This window comes from Bidens hawaiensis, unplaced genomic scaffold (assembly GCF_021521415.1).
Source record: "Bidens hawaiensis isolate Kalapana, Puna unplaced genomic scaffold, B.hawaiensis_p1.1 tig00011798_1, whole genome shotgun sequence".
In the NCBI taxonomy this organism is placed as follows: domain Eukaryota; kingdom Viridiplantae; phylum Streptophyta; class Magnoliopsida; order Asterales; family Asteraceae; genus Bidens; species Bidens hawaiensis.
Genome location: NW_027491938.1, coordinates 63,632 through 83,802, shown reverse-complemented (window position 1 = coordinate 83,802; position 20,171 = coordinate 63,632). Strand labels below are relative to the sequence as shown.

General features: G+C 35.4%; 1 pseudogene across 1 annotated transcript; it reads right to left on the bottom strand.

The window, feature by feature from the left end:
- Nucleotides 1-7,476: 7,476 nt before the first annotated feature.
- LOC143539136 (transcription factor TGA9-like) lies at nucleotides 7,477-19,788 on the bottom strand (annotated as a pseudogene). Its single transcript, XR_013136376.1, has 12 exons — nucleotides 19,421-19,788; nucleotides 19,141-19,267; nucleotides 18,939-19,030; nucleotides 18,477-18,559; nucleotides 13,695-13,955; nucleotides 11,223-11,273; nucleotides 11,050-11,109; nucleotides 10,810-10,939; nucleotides 9,520-9,789; nucleotides 8,002-8,223; nucleotides 7,786-7,928; nucleotides 7,477-7,599 (listed from the first exon to the last, which is right to left on the bottom strand). The product of XR_013136376.1 is annotated as a transcription factor TGA9-like (transcript).
- Nucleotides 19,789-20,171: the final 383 nt, after the last annotated feature.

Genomic DNA, 20,171 nt, shown 5'->3' with positions numbered 1-20,171 from the left:
AACCATCGTTTAAACTCTCATCACCCATCTGATTACGCAAACTGAACTTCACGTACTCCATTGCCGAAAAGCAAATTTCAACACTTACAGTTGTAACGGGCAATAATGATACGAGAGCTAACTTCAATTAACGAATAAACAATACACCAATGCAAATGAAGTAAGTGAGCAAAATAAGTATAACCGGAATATTTTTTGTAGATTAAAACACTTAATCCGTTGAATTCACCTGACATTACTTCTGTCATCATAATCTTTTTTTTTAATTAGCTTAAATGTAGATTAGGTTGGGAGTTCGAGACTTGTGCTTAAAAATTAAGAATAGATTAATTGAGCATTTGAGCTTAAACTTGTATTTAAATTGTTTCCTATTAAAATCAAATTTAGTTGGTATATTATTTATATACATTTATATAAATATAGTTGTAAATAGGTAAATATTTTTTATTAGGGTCGGTCGCAAATTTCGTTGTCATTATAGAAATCACACAGGGGTCAGGGTCAAAATTACACAGGGGTCGGCCGTGATTTTAACACATGTATACTAGTAAAAAAAAATTTCACATGGGTCGGCCGACCTCCTACCCAAAGGGTAGGTACGCCACTGAGTCCAACCACACGGATTTTATACTTGAACTCAATATAAGACTTTGAATAATTTGAGAATATTTTTTATAACCCTTGTTTAATAAACAAAGAGAACTATCTAGTAAAATCTCAGTTACAACAAAGATATTGAAGATATATGAGGAGGGTGAGATTGTGACAAACTGACAATCATTTCCTTTTAACCATGGGTAGAGAGGCCGCTCTTAAAAAGGCCCCGACTCCAAGATCAATTAAAAATATGACTAAAAGAATTACCACAAAAAGTTTGCGTACGAACTCTGTATATAATAACGAAATTTTTATCATGTATATCCTTGTATTTAGAGTTACATACACGTGTGCATATATATGGCATGGAGCTTGATCAGATCAATTCAAATTTAAGTTCATTTATAATCTGTAAAGTGTAACTCATTATACATTTTTACTAATCAGTACAGGTACCGAATTTGCTCATCCCTAATCTAAGACGATTAAATGTGACTCTCTTGGAGTCATATATAAGGATATAACCAATGGCACATTCAAGTTTTCAACTTGAGTATTGATTGAGGTTCTGCTGATTTTTGGTTATCTAAAGAAAATATAAAATTAGAACCGTGGAAATATATTATGAACAAATCAGTGTTTTACCCGGCGCGTTGCGCGGGGTATGTCAGTAAATCCGGACAGTGGTACAACTCAAGCTTTGTCGGTCTCAAGCATTGAAGCGGTACGTCGACGCGAATTCGAGTCGGTTTCGGTTACGTGCGTTATAAAACAAATAAAAATTATAAAACTGAGATAGACCAATGGGTCGGGTGGCGTCGGTCATTAAACTCGAGTGATGGTAAAACCAACCATTTTCAATTTCGGGTGTTGGGGCGGTGAGTCTACGCAAATTCCGTCGGTTTCCGGCACGTTCATTACGATACCATAACTAAAAAAATAGGCATCCGGTCAGTTTCGTTACGGTGTCGGAACTAAAACAAAACCTGGTGAGTCTAAGCGAATTCGGTCGGTTTGATTACATTTGTGACGGTACCAAAAGTAAAACCCGAACGTTGTAATGACGAGTCAACGTGAATAACCGTTTAGTTATCAAATTTAAAACAAAAAAAAGCTGCTTGATTCAATCATATGACGCTACATGGACCAATCATTGTCATGCGGCGCCAAACTTCTCATTTGAAATATATAATAACTAGTAATTAACCTGCGCATTGTGCGGCTTCTGGGAGTTGAGGCGTTAACTCGACGTGAATTTGGTCAGTTTCGGTTACATTCATTACGCTACCAGAACATAATCAAAAACAAAAACAAAAAAATATAAAAATCGAAGAGGACCAATGGGGTGATGTCGGTAGATAAACTCTGACGTTGGTAAAAACCCAAGCGCTATCGGTCCCATGCGTTAAGGCGGTGAGTCTATGCAAATTTGGTCGGTTTCCGTCATGTTCATTACGTTTTTGATTACATTTGCTACGGTGACGGAACAAAAGCAAACAAAAAAACACAAACAATATAAATATTGAGGCAGGCCAATAAGGTGGTGTCAGTCGGTAAAATCAGGTTTTGGTAAAACCTGAGCAATGTCGGTCCCGGGCGTTGAGACGTGTGAGTCTATGTAAATTTGGTCGATTTCCATGATGTTCGTTACGGTACCAAAAGTAAAAAAAAAGGTTTGTTTGGTTACATTCGTTACGGTATCATAAGTAAAACATATATATATATATATATATATATATATATATATATATATATATATATTGAGGTGAGGCGGTGAGCCAATGAGATGGTGTTGGTCGATAAAACCCAGACGTTGGTCAAAGTCAGGCGTTGAGGCAATGAGTCTACGCAAAGTTGGTCGGTTTCCGTCATATTCATTATGCTTTAGGTTGCATTTGTTACAGTGACAGAACAAAAACACAAACAATATAAATATTGATGCGGGCCTATAAAGTGGTGTCAGTCGGTAAAATCAGATGTTGATAAAACCCGAGCAATGTCAGTCTCGGACGTTGAGGCGGGTGAGTCTACGTGAATTTGGTCGATTTCCATTATGTTCGTTACGGTACCATAACCAAAACAAAAAATAGATATAAATTGAGGTGGGCCAATTGGGTGACGTTGGTCAAACTCAGGAGTTGAGGCGGTGAGTCTACGCAAATTTGGCCGGTTCCGTCACATTCATTACGACGCCGAAACTAAAACAAAATAGTTCGGTCGGTTAACGTTACGTTTCGGTCAGTTTCGGCACATTCATTACGGTACCGAAACTAAAACAAAAGACTTCGGTCAGTTAACGTTACGTTTATTATGGTACCATAACTAAAAACAAAACAAAATGACCTACCAAAACTAAAAAACAAAACAAAACAAAATGACGGGCTGCGTCGCCAGCCATGACTTTTACTTATATTAAAATTAAAATTAATATATAGATAGATAATAGATTATAATGGTGTTGGGTTTAGTTATGTGGGAGTTGAAACTTGATAAGAGTGGATTGAACGACTTATTTATGGGTCAAAACTCGAACTCTACAAGCTTGGGCTTTTGTTTGTTATACTGTGGACTATATGGGTCTATAACTAAGCCCATTTTAAACCCAATGTAACACTTCCCTAGACTAAACCCCAACTCCCCAAGTCTTGTTTCAATGTTCCCTTACATGTCATGAAAGAGGTGCATATTTAGCTTAACCGGTTAAGTATTTGGTGGGAAATAATTATGAATTTGGTTTTCGCTATGATTACAATTTTCTATAAGAAAAACGTTCGTAGATTAAGTTACGTAAAGTAAGCTCATTTTTACACCCTGTTCGGCCAGGTCCATTATAGCCTGGTTAAAACTCTTTTTCTTCTCAATTAAGAGGGACACGACTAACATTAGTGGACGATCTTCCACGATGATTGACTTGAACGTCATAGTGTCTTCAGGGCTTCAACCCGTGGACCTCTTAACGAGTTTTTCATAACTATGGTGCCTACTTTAACTCGATAGAGCGAAGAATGATAATTCTGCCGTCAAAATGGATAACCAGATGAGTTTGTACACGTTCTAACAAGTGGATTTTGACCGGTACTCAAAACTTACATCCTTGGATATTTATTTATACTCGTCATAAAAAAATCCGTACATTTAGTAATTATAATGTTTATTTTATTTCATTTCATTTCTTTTCATTTTAATTTTAAATACATTATACATGCCCTCGACATAACTAGCATATGCTATAATGGGAATACAAAATTCTATTGGGAAATGTAAAAGCATGCTGATGATGACCATTTTACTATATTATAATATTATATATTGCCATCTTTTTCTATTTTACTACTTATTTAGTGTTTCATAAGAAGCATCTAGGTCGTTACCTAATATTCAACTACAATAATTTTATCATTTTTTTTTGAAAAACTTTTTTTAGTCTAAACTGGCATTTTTAGGAAAAATTGTTCGTCCATTCTGATCGGTTGAATCAGTGAACCAGTTACCCCGCTGATTTGTTATCCGACTCGTTTATGAAAACATTGGTTCTTGGGGTCGTTGTTAATACCTCATAGCCTCATAGAGATACAAAATATTCGTTGACCCATGGATTTAAAAACTACTTCATATAGTTAAATATAAATAGACTAGTTTTAAAGCCCGTGTCACACACGGGATGATTCAAATTATAAAATTAGAAGTAAAACAAATAATTACATAACGTGTATGAAAAATGTATTACATCTATGTTTGTATCTACAGAATGTGTATATAAATTGATTTTATTTATATCACAAAATGATTTTTTTAAATTAACTTAATAAAAAAATGCACGTGCAAAAACGTGCCCGGTAACACTCTTTCTATTGAAAATTTTATTCTTAGTGTCATATATGTATAATTGAAAGAATTTTAGTTATCAACCAATTTGAGGAATAAGACTTCTCATACAATAGTAATTTTAACCAACCATCCTAAACGTAGAAGGAACGTTACGTTTATTAATATATTTATCAATTTACCACCTATCGAAGGAAAATGAGAACATTAAATTGTAACGACGGATGCTTTAAAAGAACTATGTTTTTCTGAGCTACATCATGAAAAGGATTTTAATACATTTCAGGGGGCTTTTCGACTTTGTCATATTGACAGCATAAAAAATAACATATTAACCCATTCAATTTTGTGAATATTTTGCTTCATTTGAGCATAGTTTTCATGACATGTTTCCCATACGACGTTCTGATCACCATTGAAGGAAAAGTTAATACTTACACAAATATTTCAAATTTGATAAAAGTTAGAAGCATTGATAGGTCTAGGGGTGGCATGTTGAAAGTGTTCGCAATTTTTTTTTAAATTTTAATAGTAGAGGGAAAAATAGTCAATTTGCCAAATCCCAAACCTTTTGAATATTTCTAAAAATGCCATTGAAAATAAATTTAAAACCTGAATCATGTTTAAAATTCTAATTTTCATTCGTTTGACATTTTCAAGTAATACTTTGAACCCGTAACAAATTAGACGATAAATCTATTGGCATTCTCAAAATTTTTAAAATACTCAGATTTCTCATTTTTTGACCCGTAACAAATTTTGATCTAAATGTAATTAACTTGTATCAAACAATCTATTTACCAACTTTTGACCCATAAAAATCAAATTTAGGTTCCACAAAAAACCCGAAACACCTTTGATAAAAAAACTAAGAATTTAAATATGATAAACTTTTTTATGTTTGAAAGTGATCGGTATATATTATCCTTGCATTTTAGCATATATTTAGTTTACTAAATTTACCGAAAAATAAATGGATAGATTTAAAGCATATATTTATAATTTATAACTTTATATGACAATTTACAATAATAATAATAATAATAGATAAATTGATTGATTTAAAAAAATGGATCGACTTTTAAGCATATATTTATAATTTAATGATTAAAAAATTACGTTGTAAAATGAAAGCATACTCGAGTTTTGTTTTCTTTACAATCTTCTACAATATACATAGTACAATATGTTAATGATAACATTTGAAATTATATTCTTTTCGATCTTTGACAAACATGATTTGTTGTTGATTTTTGGATTTCACCAAGTATTTTGGAATATATAGTAAAATAACATATTTATTTTATAAAAATGTATAAATATAATATAATTGTAAAAGAAAAGTAAATAATTATTGATATATTCAATTAAGATTTTAGTTTAGAATAGGTAGATAGATATACATGTGCAATAATTTGGATGGTAAACAACAACATTGACCCAACAAATTTATTATAATATCAAAAATATGTGTTTTATTGGATATCATATTATCATCTACTCCACTATCTTCAACCCGAACACCATTCTTTTACTATTCTAATCCATTTATTGTCTCCCTATAATTCATTTGTAAAGTTCAAATTACCTCTTCAAGAAACCAAAGAACAAGCACTTTTTAATCACTAAAAACATTCCCTTTTTAGAATCTTTATTTTTTCGGTTGTTTTAGTGTTATTAACATTATTGAAGTATAACTGGACTGACTTTACGTCTTGTTTACGGTGCACACATATATGTATATATGCGTGAGTTATCAGGTAAGCAAAAGTGAAATTACATTAATTTTGATATTGTTTTACTAATTTTGTGAAAATAGCGTTAAAAGTGTCAGGAGGTTATTCAGGCATCATGTAGTGACGTTGATAGCCGAAAGACAATGGTACATGCACTAGTTGACGGGGTTCGATGGTTGAGTGCTATGTGCAAAACTACTATCGAGCTTGGGGATCTCATTAAAAGCAATCTCTCTTTTCCTACGGGGCAGATCTAAAACTGTCTACATCCTACCCTCCTCAGACCCTACCATAACTTTGCTATTGTTGGGATTTACTAAGTACGATGATGATGAATTGGATTGACTTTGTTGACCAAATTAAATCACAATATGCACCAAATAAGTCATGAAACGCGAGTATACACTTGATTAAGCTTGATTATGATTCGAAGTATTTAGGAACGACCTACGAAAGTAAGTTTTTGATAGAATTATAAACAACGTTTATCTATAAGCATACCCAAATATTTTTCTGCTTGTTAGGAATTAGATTGTTAATGCGTACTCACATGTTTTAAATGGTTTATATTATGGGCGGCAATTGTTGACACGACCCGAAACCTGACACAAAAAAAGGGTAAGTTTTGGGTTGACTAGCACGACCCGTTTTAAAAAATTGGTTTGGTTTGGGTCGACTAACAAAACCCTTTTAAAAATAGGTCGGGTTCAAGTTGACCCGTTAAGCCGTTTAACTATTAAAAAACTTTTGTAATTATATTTTTATTGGTATTTTTTTCATTTTTCACGGTTCTTAAGGTACACTTGTAATTTCCAATTCATTTTCAAGATTTTTAATAATTTTCAAAAAAAAAAAAGAAATTAATATTACTCATTTACTCTACCGACTCTAAATTATATCAATTAGTTTATATTTTTTCTTTCTTGAAAAATGGGTTAAACACGTCATGTTCAGGTTAACCCGCATTTATGTGTGTGCGGGTTAAGGCAGAAGTTTTTGACACAAATAATAATAATAATAATAATAATAATAATATGGGTTAGATTCAGATTGCATATTTCAACCCGTCAACCCTAATTGCCAATCCACCAATCCGACATGATTAACACCCCTAGTTTATACTCATTTTTCAAACTCCTAAATATCATAATCCACTACGACAATTTTCACATACAAGATACCATACTCATAAACATCTTAAATTCATTTTCTAAACTTAAAATTAAAAGGATCATAAACTAAATAAAAGAAAAACTCATAAAACTATTTGATTAAATCCTCTCATATTCATTAGCTTAAAAGCAAAGCCTTAAACAAACACCTGCCCATCATTCATCAACTTCACTTCATCATCCAAAGTTATGAGAAATGAATCTGTGAGGGCTGCACCATTTGCAAATCCGTCGGTGTTTGACACGAGTTTTCGTCACTCATCAACGCCCTACGAAAAATAAACCAAAGTTATGTTTTATCTAATCTAACAACAACAAAAAAAAGAGTTGCGGCGCAGCTTGTTGCCCGTTTGCCTGCCACTTTATTGTAATCGTTTTGATTTTAATGAAAAATAGCAGATCCAAAAAAAACATATTATTAACGAAATAAAGTGGCAATAGATTCGATATCTTACTCGCGTGGCCTAGAAGCCCAAAGCGAACTAAAAGCTCGTAAACGTCCATAGTACTCGCTAATCACCACGAAACATTTTGCAGCTTGTCGAATCGTCAGTATCCTATGCAGTTGATGAAGAGTCTGTTGTCTCAAATTATCCGCCTATGACACAAAAAAAAAACACGAGAAATTAGTCGATAAACGTATAATTATGATGATGATGATTATTATTTACCTGACGAACGAATCCTTCGAGATTAGTAAGTTTTCCTAGCGCGACCGCCATATGGTGGACCCCGTCATTGACGGACCCACCAGCGATGGTCTTGACCATCGACTGATGTAACTGATCCAACCCTTGGGTTAAGGCTTCTTCTGCTTGTTGTGAGGATTGTTGTAGGCTATAAATCCCCACAAGTTGTTGCTCAGTTAAAGGATCAAGTTGAATAGCCAACATCTGTCACACAACAAAAAAAACTTAGGGTGAGCAGTAACCAAACCGAAAGTAACCAAATTTAACCATAAATCGATTAACAGGAAACTGAGTTAACCAAAAAAATCGGGTTTTTTTTTATCATCGGATAATCGAAATTAACCAAACGGAACCATTCATGTTTCATAAATTTCTAGCTTTAATACCTTAAGTTCATGTTTTAAATATACATATTTATTAACAAAAAATTTATCTCAAGGTGGGTTTTGGTTATTAATGGAACCGGACCGAAAACCAACAAACTAACCGAATAAACATTACTGATGGAAACTGGTTACTAAAATAGATAGCAAATGATTTCAATTGAGGCTAATAACCAAACCGAACCGAACCGCCTAGCTTGCTTAACCAAAAAACCGTCACGCAAAACAAAAAGCTGTTTTGAGATGTGGTTTGATTCGGGGTGACCTACATAACTGAACCATTAACCGAAACCGAACCAAAAATCAACGAAACCAAATTGAAATTAACCGAACCGAACCGAAAACTGACACAACGAAACCAAAATTAACCAGACCAAAAAGCGACAAAACCCGACTGAAATTTACGGAACTGAACCGAAAATCGATGACACCTAACCAAACTTTATTGAACCGAAAGTCGGCAAAACCGAACCAAAATTAGCCCAAGGTGGGTTTTGTTTGTTAACCGTAATTAATTCAACTCAACCAAACCGAAACCCGACAAACTAACTGAATAATCAGAACCGATTAACTGAAAAACTGAAATTGGTTAATAAAATAGATTCACCGATGACTTCAGTTCCAGTCAAGGCTAATAAACAAACCAAACCGTGCACACTCCTAGTTTTGATTTTTATTAAAAGAGAACTGCGGTTTTCGTCCTTGTGGTTTAACCAAATCTGCGGTTTCAGTCCAATAGTTTCAAATTTACGGTTCTCGTCCAATAGTTTTGTTTTCACCTGCAATTAAACCCGACTCCACTAACCCCGTTAACTCTGGCCGTTAAACCCATCAGCGTGCTCCTCACGTGAGGGGCACCCCTCACGTGAAACAAAACCCCGCTAATGGGTTTAACGACCATAGTTAACGGGATTAGTGGGGTTGGTTTAACCGCAAGTGAAAACAAAAGTATGGGACGGAAACCGTAAATTTGAAACTATTGGACTGAAACCGTGAATTTAGTAAAACCATAAGAACGAAGACCGCAGTTCTCTCTTTTATTAATATTAACGAAAGATATAATAATAATAATAATAATAATAATAAAACATAAAAAGAAAGATAAATATGAAAGTACCTTGATAAGTTCAGAGGGTCTAAACCCACCCATCCAAAGGAAGCAGCGTTCCGCTGGGGTGGTCCACATGCCAGTTATCAAGTGGAACACATCCGACTTAGCCGCCACTGCTTTTAGTCTGAAGATCTCATCGTAATGTGCCACAAAGTTGTCTACGATGACACGTAGATCGTTGTCGGATAGATGTGTGCAACCCTTTGCGTAACTCAGACATGTGTCTCTGATCGTCGTCTACCCATCTCGCGTATTCCATGTCGAATATCACAGCAGCTGCACATATCATATTGTTTATATTTTTTTAATTTTTGTTTTTTTATTATTTTTTGATAGAGAAGTGAGAATACTGAAAAACTCAAACCGAAAACCATAAAAATAAATAGCGGTACCGGAATGTTGTTTGGTCAGTAACGGTACTCGACTACTTGGCAAACCAGAAAAAACTATTTTTTAATACATCTTCGTTTTAAATAAAATTTAAATTGGAATGTTTTTAAAAATATTTTAGTGTACTAGGTTTTTTTTAATTTGAAATTGTTATAATTAAATAGTTTTTTTTTAATTCAAAAAAATTAAGGAAAAAAGATTATTATAGAAAAATAAAATTAAAGGCAGATAAATGAGTTAAAAAAGTATATTATTTAAAATACAAAATACGGAATTGAAATTTTGAGAAAAAAAATAAAATAACACATATGTTTTAGTTGGATCTAATACAAACAAGATTTTTACTGTGCGAACAATACGAATTGAAGAAAAGTTGGGTGCAATGGCCAGTGGCGAAGCTTAACCGAGTTCGTCGGTAGGGACTCAAAGTGTATTAAAAAATTCATAAACGCGGTGGTCGGGCTCAAATTTTAAGTCGAAAACGGATAAATTTGCACTACTTATAAAAATTATCGGGCTAAAACACCTAAATTTACATCATTATGCAAAAAACAGGGGCCCGGCCCACCCCAGGCCCTAACTAAATTTCGCCCCTGGCAATGGCAATTTGGATAGTATAATTACACTATGAAGCTAAATATAACTTCAATGCTTTTATCATGCTACAGTTTTACATGTTACGTAATTTTATTAGTCTACTTGTAAACCTGCCGCGTAATAAACTTATGTTACTCGTAAATACCATAGCGTAACAAAATAACTCTAGTTGGTTTTTTTAAACGATAATTACACTATACACATAATTACCAAATCGCCATCGTACCACTCTTTTCAATAGTTCTTACCATTCACACTTTTTTTATTTGTACATTATCTCTCCTCTATACAGATAAGTCCTCGACTCACCTGAGCTAAGGCTCCCGCCAACACTGGCGCCACTATCACCCACGAACAGCCCCTGCGATCGAGCGCGTTGAAGATCTTGTTCAAGTTGAGCAAGTTTTATTCTGCCAGACTCCAACTGCTGAACATATGCCTGAAAACACACAAACCCATAATCTTTTTAGTGATATTGAAAATGGGTCGTGAAATTTAAATAAAATAAATTAATAAAAATGTGAGCTTTTGTTTGATGATTCAAGAAACCTTTTTTCTGAGTCTACTTTTTCTTGCTGCTTCTCTGTTTTGTGCTAAGCGCCTTTGGGTCTATAAAACATAACCAAGTTTATATATATTATTAATATTAATCACCTGTGATTTTGGTTTATAAATTTTTGTAATTTTTTATATTTATACTTAATTTATATAATTAAAAGAACCTTGGCATCAAGTGTTTTCTCTGATGTTGAACTTGAGCCAATTCCCTTCCTCTGCATGAAAAACAATTTGTATAAAAAAACAATTATACAAAAACAACTTATATTTAATTTATAAAAATATTATTTTAATATTTTTTTATATTTGTATGGAAAAATAAAAAAATTATTTTAAGTCCTCAAGACTATGCACTGTGGACTGCTTGGGGGCGTTACCAAGCAACCACATAGGCACAATAACAACTAACACACCGCATCGGGGATTTAAAAGGGCGTTTAGACTTTAGATGAGGGATGTCACCATGCTAATGGGTCATTTCTCCTATTTTTGTGGGCCCTCTATTATTTTCTTTATCTGTCTACTTCACAGTAATTTCCTCTACTTCACAAACAGCGCTCATAGCTGACCAGCTAAAGCTAGTTAACCCGCAACGTCTAAGTGTGGGCTAGTTAAAAGTCCACTGCCTAAGTGACAGTGACATAACATTTTAACTAGCACATGATAATTAACCAACAACATATAGTATAAGTTAGAGTGTGTTTAAACGCATATGTACTATATGTATTTTATATGAGAGGAGGTGATAAGTTCAGCGACACCCCTAAATAATCAATGGGTTGACTAAACATATCCCTTTAAATTTTTTATGAAAACATGAAGTTAAATGATTTTTTTTAAATATTGTTTGATTTATAATTAAAAGGTACCACAAACAAAAATATAACAAAATATAGGAGAAAGGTAAGTTTGTCATAGAGTCAAATTATGCTATCTATGTGACAAAAGAGAAATTAATGGGGTTGTTGGCCCATTATTAAAGATAAAGTCTTTAAAACAAAATAAGAGACTGAGAGGTTTCGAGTTTAAGTTCCTAAATTACAAAAGCTCGTTGTTTAAGAAAGAGAACTATGATTTTCATCTCTGTTGTTTGTTTAAATTTGCTATTTTAATCTAAAAGTTTAAAATTTGTAATTTTCGTTTTCAAACTTTCGTTTTTCTTATACTTTTTGTCCATGTTGTTTGCAAAATATATGCTATTTCGATCCAAAATATGTTAACGAGGTGGACAAAATTGCATGAAAATAAAACCTTAACGACCAAAAATATTTTTTAACTTTAGGACTGAAAATAAAATTTTGAATAACGAGAACGAAAACTGCACAGCTCATTATTTTTTCTTAAAAAAGTGTGAAAAGAGGAGAATTTTAATGGAAATTGAGGTGAACTGTATACTGTAGTTATAGGGATATGAGTAATCATTACCATAAATAGATAAAAAAAAGTAACATAGTTCTTGGGAGGAGTGAATAATCTAAATTAAGATGTCTACATGTTAAATTATAAATTATAATAAAGAAACAAAATTATCAATTTAGAGATGAAAATTACTCAAAAAATTCTGTCTTCTCTCTCTCACACACACAAAGCTCACTGTGACATGTCAGAGAAACAGACCTGAATACAAATGACTTCTTGTTGATTTTGCAATAGTTTGTTGGGATATTTGAGTACAATTATATTCACTTGTGGGCTTCATTTATAAAGTGTGGTAAAAATATATTTTTTTTACCTTTTATCAAAATAACCTTATTAGGACTAACATGTTGTGTGTAGTGGAAAAAATAGCAATGTTAAGACTTAACTGATGTTGATGTTTAGAATATTTTATTCTGAATATACTCTTAAGACGTGTTTTTTTATCAACGTTTTGACATAAATTTTATTAAAAACTGAGCGTGTCAAATTTACATCGAAGTTTTCTTTTGACATGCTCGGTTTTGAATAAAATTTATGTCGGGACTTTGATAAAAATCCAAGTCTTAATGGTATATTCGAAAATTTATAAAACTTTATATTTTAAAAGTTATAAAAGAAAAACTAATTATAAGTAATAGTAATTATAGTAATATAATATTTAGAAAAACAAACTTTTTGACAATTTACTCGCCCCAGCAAAATTGTTTTTCAAAAAACTCGCCTCTTACAGTTTGTTTTATAAAATACTCGTCTCAACAAATTTTTAACTTTGAAATACTCATCCCGACTGATTTTGTAAAAAACTCGTTGACTTTAACAATCTAGTCGGTCTAAGCATATTATGATGGACATTTTGGAAATATCTTATAAAATGAGGACAAAACTCAAAGCTTTCCTAAAAAAGAATTAGACATTTTCAGAATTTCCCCAATGATATTCACTTGTAGGGTTCATTTACAAAGTGTGGTAAATATATATATTTTTTTAGCTTTTATCAAAATAACCTTATTTAGACTAACATGTTGCATTGTTGTGCCTATTGCCTAAACAAGTGTATAGTGGAAAAAGTAGCAATATTAAGACTAACTGATGTTGATGTTTAGAAAATTTAATGTGCAGCTATGTGTCTATATATATAAAGACAAAAATAATAATAGAGAAAAATATTTAAAAAAAAAAGAGAGAGAGAAGAGAAAAAAAAATATTACTTTTTTTACCTTTTCTGAGAAGTGTTTAGGGGTTTGTTGTGAATGTGATGATCCTCCTGTTGTAACAGGACTACCTCCTTCACTTTCCAACTCAAGTTGTTCTGGTATGTGAAGATGCTGCAATTGTTGTCTAAGCATCTGTTGTTCGGATGATATCTTTCGACTGTTACCGCTTAAAGGAGATTCCGGTTCCATGTGAGAATGCATTTCTGGTTGATTAGCAATTGCAACATTTTCCGCTGATCCGGAGTCTGTGCTCGAGTTACTTGCCTATTTTTCAAAACACGAAAATTAGAAGCCGAAATCGCAAGAATATCACTTGGTGAATTTTTTTAAATTCATCTTGCATTTGCTTAACATTGGAATGGCTTTAAAATTTTAAAAATCAATCTTTATCTTTTAGGCATGTAAAAAAACAACTAAAAACCCAAGATATAAACTATTTTTTAGCCTAAAAATATGGTTTTTAACCACACAAATGTCATAAAGATTCAATCTTTATCATGTGTGTATGTGAAAAAAAAAAGATGAATTCTCAAGAAAAAAAACCATACTATAATAACCTAAAAAAAAAGTTTTAACCACACAATGTTATAAAGATTCAATTTTTATGATATGGGTATGTAAAAAAAAACAGCTAAACACCCAAGAAAAAAATTTTATACTATATTAACATAAAAACATATTTTAACCGCACAAATGTCAAAAGATTCAATCTTTTAACACATGGGTATGTGAAAAAAACAGGAAAAAAAAAAAACCAAGAAAAAACATTTCATACCATATTAGCCTAAAAACATGCTTTTGAATCACACAAACGTCATAAAGATTCAACCTTTGACATTGGAAATAGAAGAAAAACAATTTGTCTTGACTGACTGAGTCCAAAATAAGGATAACTTGTAGGGAGATAAAAAAAAACAAAGTTGAAAATTTATTTTTGTATTTTTTACCAATTGTAAGAATGAAAAAAATGGCATAAAGAAAAGGTCAAAGTTAAAAGAAGGTAGATGTCGGGGTATGGTACTAAGAACCCAAATTTATTATGTTTTGGGCTTATTTTATTATATGGGCTAATACATTTGTTTTTGGGCTGAGGGGGTTTTGTGGAGGTAACCCTAACTGGGCTAGGCCCATTAGGGTATCATGATGGTGGTCATGAGGCTCCCTATATAAGGAGGTCTCCACCTCCTTATCAAGGGTTGGCAAATAGCTCAATAAGAGCCACCACCATATTTTTGTGTCTGTGAACAAGAGATCCTCTGGATTTCTTAGCGGTCACCTCCACACCTCCAAAAGTCACCGCAGATCACAGCAGCGGTCGGAACAGAAGCAAGCAAGTCGTGGTTCGTTCATCTCGAAGTCCGTGGAAACATCGTCATGGGTCAGGTCAGATTCATTTCACGTTTCTACATTTGGCGCCATCCGTGGGACGGCAATGATCCACACTTGGCTTCTCGTTTCGGCCCTCCGATCTGTCCATCAGCATCTCAGATCTACGGATCTGTTCATCAAGATCTACAGATCTGTTCATCAAGATCTCAGATCTACGGATCTGTTCATCAGATCTACGGATCTGTTCATCAAGATCTACAGATCTGTTCATCAAGATCTCAGATATACGGATCAATATTCCAGATCTGTTCATCAATATTCCAGATCTGTTCATCAATATCTCAGATCTGTTCATCAATATTCCAGATCTGTTCATCGATATCTCAGATCTACGATTTCTTCTCTCAGATATGTTCTTCCGTAGATCTAAAAAATATTTCCAGATCTGGAAATACTATCAGATCTGTTGGAAGAAAAACACAAGAAGAAATACTATCGGATCTGAACAATGATCTGGAAATACACAGGAAGAAATACCCGATATTTTGGGGAAAACCCTCATATCTGTGCTGAATCAGATCTGGGTTCGCTCACGCGTCAAGCATGCTCAAACATCAAGCATGCTCAAACATCAAGCATGCTCACGCATCGATGCTCAAACATCAAGCATGCTCAAACATGCGCGCAGGCACCGAGCGCGCGACAAGCATGCTCAAACATCAAGCATGCTCAAGCATCAAGCATGCTCAAACATCAAGTATGCTCACGCATCGATGCTCAAACATCAAGCATGCTCAAACATGCGCGCAGGCACCGAGCGCGCGACAAGCATGCTCAAACATCAAGCATGCTCAAGCATCAAGCATGCTCAAACATCAAGCATGCTCAAGCATCAAGCATGCTCAAACATCAAGCATGCTCACGCATCGATGCTCAAACATCAAGCATGCTCAAACATGCGCGCAGGCACCGAGCGCGCGACAAGCATGCTCAAACATCAAGCATGCTCAAGCATCAAGCATGCTCAAACATCAAGTATGCTCACGCATCGATGCTCAAGCATCAAGCATGCTCACGCATCGATGCTCAAACATCAAGCATGCTCAAACATGCGCGCAGGCACCGAGCGCGCGACAAGCATGCTCACGCATCAAGCATGCTCAAGCATCAAGCATGCTCAAGCATCAAGCATGCTCAAACATCAAGCATGCTCAAACATCAAGTATGCTCACGCATCGATGCTCAAGCATCAAGCATGCTCACGCATCGATGCTCAAACATCAAGCACGCTCAAACATGCGCGCAGGCACCGAGCGCGCGAAAAGTCAACCCACAAGATACAGACCAAGGCTTAAAATCAAGATGTCATGAAGACAGCCAAAACCTATGCTCATGGCGCATAGCACATGCTCAAGCAGGCTCAAGCATCAAGCATGCTCAAACATCAAGCATGCTCAGACATCAAGCATGCTCAAGCATCAAGCATGCTCAAACATCAAGCATGCTCACGCATCACGCATGCTCACGCATCACGCATGCTCACACATCACAGATGCTCACGCATTCAAAATCTCTAGATCATGCGCGCCACCGCAGATCAACTTCGGATTCCGCATGCGCGCTCCCGGCGATCACTCTTCGCCACAGCGGTTTGCATTCGCACCACCGCATACATGTTTTTGCATACATGTTTCACACTTCCTTTTATTAATTTGAGCAATATGACAACATTATATTGACATCAAACTAAAAATAAAACGAAGTAAAACATACATGCGCGAGCTTCAAGCTCAAACGCGTTGACGAGTCTTAACTCTAAAACGTCAGGGTCTTAGCCCAAAAATATGAGCCTTAGCTCAAACTTAAAAGTTGGGAATCCTCTTAAACCCACAGGCCGCGCGCCAAGGGTGGAATACTCATAGACCCACAGGCCTCGCGCAGAGGGTGGAATACTCAAACCCACAGGCCTCGCGCCAAGGGTGGAATACTCAAACCCATATGGCTACGCGCCATACTAAAAGGTTCGGCCACGAGCCGCGCAAGCACCTGTGACATCATTATTATTATCTGGCCGTTTGTGCCTCCATTATTATTTTGAAGACAAGCCGGGATAGTCATCCTGCGCAGAAGAGGCCCTTGTCGGCCAGTCATTATCATCATATTACAGCTCGTAAGCTGCCTTGCAGCCGGCTTCATTATTCTACAAGCTCGTAAGTCGCCTCGCGCGCCAGCTTCTTTATTATTACAGCTCGTAAGTCGCAATGCGCGCAGGCTCTCATTATTCTACAAGCTCGTAAGTCGCCTCACGCGCCGGCTTTTATTATTCACACAGCTCGTAAGACGCCTCTCGCGCGCAGGCTTTATTATTCTTAGCTCGTAAGACGCCTCACGCGCAGGCTTTATTATGCTACAGCTCGTAAGACGCCTCTCGCGCGCAGGCTTTATTATTCTTAGCTCGTAAGTCGCCTCACGCGCCAGCTTTATTATGCTACAGCTCGTAAGACGCCTCTCGCGCGCAGGCTTTATTATTCTTAGCTCGTAAGACGCCTCACGCGCATGCTTTATTATGCTACAGCTCGTAAGACGCCTCTCGCGCGCAGGCTTTATTATTCTTAGCTCGTAAGACGCCTCACGCGCAGGCTTTATTATGCTACAGCTCGTAAGACGCCTCTCGCGCGCAGGCTTTATTATTCTTAGCTCGTAAGTCGCCTCACGCGCCAGCTTTATTATGCTACAGCTCGTAAGACGCCTCTCGCGCGCAGGCTTTATTATTCTTAGCTCGTAAGTCGCCTCTCGCGCGCAGGCATTATTATTATTATAGCTCGTAAGTCGCCTCACGCGCAAGCTTCATTATTATTATAGCTCGTAAGTCGCCTCGCGCGCAGGCTTTTATTACAACATGTCACCATCATGAAGAAAACCTCTCAAAACTCAAAAGACAATAAAGACAAGGCCGAAGAAAAGGGAAGAAACCGCCTCACGATCTAGCACACCTTATAAAGTCCAGTGCTCCACCTAAACGCTTGCACGCCTAGGAGCAACACTTGACTTGGGGGGCTTGTCGGGGTATGGTACTAAGAACCCAAATTTATTATGTTTTGGGCTTATTTTATTATATGGGCTAATACATTTGTTTTTGGGCTGAGGGGGTTTTGTGGAGGTAACCCTAACTGGGCTAGGCCCATTAGGGTACCATGATGGTGGCCATGAGGCTCCCTATATAAGGAGGTCTCCACCTCCTTATCAAGGGTTGGCAAATAGCTCAATAAGAGCCACCACCATATTTTTGTGTCTGTGAACAAGAGATCCTCTGGATTTCTTAGCGGTCACCTCCACACCCCCAAAAGTCACCGCAGATCACAGCAGCGGTCGGAACAGAAGCAAGCAAGTCGTGGTTCGTTCATCTCGAAGTCCGTGGAAACATCGTCATGGGTCAGGTCAGATTGATAGAACTACTCTTGGGGTTTGATGAACTCTCATAGGCCAAGAAGGAAACATGTCCAGAGTAGCAGCTGGCCTTGGTACTGTTGTGTATAAAGCTGCAATAAGATCACAATGAAGAATATCTTTTAGGATTCATCAACAAGTAATTAAACAAACAGAAACACAAAAAGACAATAATATTATTCAACAATCACTCTTTTTAGTTCTCTTGTTTTATGGCCTTTCGCGAATGGATGAACTCAGCGGCGCGAACGACAAGGGTCCGGTATATGACAGGCTGAATTTATCTTCGTTGAACGCCCACAACACAGACTTATGACATAAAATTCAATCTTTAAACATCTTTTGACACTTTCAAACTCAACTTTTTTCACACACACTAGTGTGTGTTCTTGAAGGTGAGAAGTTGGTTATAACTTATAACTTATATGCTTTAGCAAACGTCATAAAGATAAACAGAAAGTATGATCATACGTAATCTGTTTTCATCACCATGGGCCTTGTACCCTTGAAGAGCTATAGCTTGCTCTAGCTCACCAAAATCAAAAGATGATCCTTCTTGATTACTGTCAAATAAAAACAGAGGATTTAGTTTTTTTTTTTTTTTTTAATGAAGCCCATGTCATAAAGATTAAAACTTTACAATAAAACAAGATAATAAATGAAAAGTATGTACATGTAGCCTGTGTTTGGAGGATTATAGCCAGGAAAAACAGAGTATGGCAGGTGTTGGTGATGATGATGACTCGCCATGCAAGAAGACTCTTATTTATTCAAGGCATTTTGGTTCAAGATTATGCAATCTGGAAGATGAAACCATGTTAAAGTTAGATAATTGAGTTGATAAACAAAAGCCCATATCATAAATCATGTTAAAGTTGAAAACTTTACAAAATCTCACATGGGTTTGAGGTGAAGCTGTTCAAGAAAATCAAGAAAATGAAGAAAGCTCACACCTTTACAAGAATTTTGGAATCTTGAAGATGAAATTGAGCAAATTAACAAAAACCCATGTTGGAAAACCAATAAAGATTCATGTACAAGTCATAATTCAAGAATCTTGAAAGGGGTTTAGAAGAAAAAAAGAAGTTTTTTTTTTTGTAATTTCAGGTGAAAGTGTTAAGTGCGTGTTGAAGAACTAAAAGATGATGAGTTTTTGAAGAAGAAGAGGAGGAGGATCAAAGCTATCATATCAAGGTAACATCTGAATAGCCACCAAAGAAAGGTGCAGTCTTTTTGTTAAAAACATGTCTCTTTCTCTCTCTAACTTTCTCTCTCTACTTTCTGTGTCTCTTTTTAGCATTCTTGATCTCCTTCTCTATGAAGAAACATAGGGTTTCATTAGAGTATTCTCAGCCCATTTCCTGTATTTTTGTGAGGTGAATTTGTAAATTATATGATATGGTTATAAGTGATTGTGAGTAGATGAGAGAGAAAATGTTATAGGGGAAAGTTAAATTTGGGGATTCACTGTTCATACCGTATAATTTTTTAGTATTTTCTAAAAGTGGTTGTGAGTGGAGGAAAGAGAAAAGATAATGATGATGGTATAAAAAGTATTATTTAATTAAACAGAAGAGAGAAAAAACAGTGATTTTTAGTGTAATTATATGATATATATGGATATAGGGTAGAGAATGGGTTGGGAATGCTCTTAACTATAAACCACATTTTGCATTTGAACCGTGTGTTTTTTTTTAACGGTCT